The sequence below is a fragment of the Clytia hemisphaerica genome, unplaced genomic scaffold, assembly GCF_902728285.1.
Source record: "Clytia hemisphaerica strain Z4C2 unplaced genomic scaffold, Clytia hemisphaerica genome assembly, whole genome shotgun sequence".
NCBI lineage: Eukaryota > Metazoa > Cnidaria > Hydrozoa > Leptothecata > Clytiidae > Clytia > Clytia hemisphaerica.
Window position 1 is genome coordinate 433,760 of NW_027104547.1, and position 2,405 is coordinate 436,164.

Genomic DNA, 2,405 nt, shown 5'->3' on the forward strand with positions numbered 1-2,405 from the left:
TCCCCCTTAAAGATAAAGTTAGAGAGCATCAATAATACCATATCAGTCTTCCTAAGGGCTTTTGATGTGCAAGCTAAACCGGCGTTTGCAACAATAATGGGAACGGTCTAGTTTTTTACTATTTTACTATTTATTACTATTTATCTATATGTGACTCCCCAAGCGATTTGGAGTACACAAAAGTCCGATCGGTCTAATGACCGTTCCTCTTTGGCCTCTATTGGACCGGTCTTTTTACCTCTAAGGCCGTTCAAATATCGAAAGAGGCCGATGCATGGACGATCATGAAAAGTGGCCATAACGAAGAGGCTTTGAGGCCGCTAAAGGGGCCCGAGCGGTCCAATGCCCGGTACGCTTCGTCCCGATGGCCGCTATTGATTTCTTTACTTTTACTTAGCCTCATTTTTCGAAAATGTAAACATTGAGTTTGTTTCTTGGAAAACGAGTTGCCGTGTGTTGTGAAATTGGAAACTGAGATTTTCTTCTTGCAGTTTTAAATCATTTGGATTTTATTTTGATATGGTAGAAATTTTTAACAACGTGGAAATTCGTGGACATTTGACATTCCATGGGAAAAGGATCACTTTCCCTCTCAACACTTTATCGATACGATTAAATTATCGATTCTATCGATACACCTATCGATACATAGGCCTATCGATAGACTTTTATCGATAAGAATTTAATGATCCCAAATAAGCGATTGAAAATTAGTGATAGGAGCTTTATCTATAAAAGTTTAACAATAAATGATCCATGAAAGTTTAGCGATAGAAACTAATCGAAAACGATAACAAAATTAGCAATAGAAAATTAGCGATAAAAATCTATCCATACAACTTAGAAGTCATTGTAGTGTTTTTAAGTGTCCGAATTTTTACAAACAAAAATGTCTAAAGACATAGTAGGTTGCACAAGTACGTCAACAGACTTTTTAAGAAACAGAACACCCCTATCTCTTAGCCAGAACTTTTATTGAGCCGATCTATTTGTAACAAAAGCATAGTTGTTTTCTTCATAAATTTCACTAGAGTTTCTTATGCATACTTTTACCAACTTGTTTTTCTTCGTATGTTTTAACAAGAATAGTCAACAAATATAAAACTCGTTTTCTACATTGCTTTCACAAGCATCTCTTATGCTTAGTTTTCTGAATTTGATTTCTTTGTAGCGTTTAAATGCGTCTGTTATGCTTAGTTTTATCAACTCGCTTCCTCCGTAATTTTCACATTCGTCTCTTATGCTTAGTTTTATCAACTCGCTTTCTTCGTAATTTTCACGAGCGTCTTTTATGCTTAGTTTTATCAACTCGCTTTCTTCGTAATTTTCACGAGCGTCTCTTCCTTATCGATACAAGATAGATGATTTTACTATCGATACACCTTTTCAACATATCTTAATCATATATGGCTCATATCGAAAGATTTTAAAATACTAAACGTTAATTAATGACGTCTCCTCAATTCTACTTTTTGAAAAAGATTGTACTTTTGAGGATTGAGTAGTTTTTTAGAACCGGACTTTTTTGGACCGGACTTTCGACTGGACTTTCGACTGCTCCAGACGCCGCTTGGAAGTCTCTTGCTCAAAAAGGGCCGCTAAAAGAGCGGCCTCAAGCGGACCTTTCAAAAATTCTCTCGCCCGCTTGGAGGCCGATCTTCACGAACAATGGGCCGCTAAAGATTCTACTTCGGCCGCTTTAAGACCGGTATTTTACCCGCTTTGGGCCGATCGGTCTTTTGTGTACTCCGAATCGCTTGAGGAGTCACATATTATTACTTACTATTAGTATTCTTCTTCCTTTTTATATTTTTTACTATAAACAAGTTTTTGTTAAATATTTGCGATGCTAGCTTTTTTAGGCTTATGCAAATAAATGGCTAAAAAAGCAGCAAATATAAGATTAAAATAAAAATAGTAGAATAGAGCTGCAAGCTGAGTTGCATAGTTCATTTGTTTTGAAATTTTACTACTGTAAATATTTTTTTTTAATTAAGAAACTCCATCTTTTATTATTCTAATTAGTAATTATTTATTCAAAAGACCATCAAACCAGTAAAAAACCAAATCAAACGCAATTAACCAATTAAAAATTTGATTGTCCAACCTGATCAAATCTCTATTGAATATTACCGCAATTTTCAGAATTGATTGATATCTGACAGTGGGCAAAATTATTTTAAAGGGAACCAGAGACCATCTTGATTTCAAAAGGATACTGTGTATAAAGTGGAGATTGTCATTGAGTGATTTTAATTTCAGAGGATGCACAATAAAAAATGCTGAAAAATGAGAGCTCATACGAGTCTGTAGCACAAGCGAAACTAAAGTTATGGCATTTTAAAGCTCAAAAACTGCCCATTTTTTCCATGAAACAGAGTGTTACCCAAAAATTTGCATTGTTA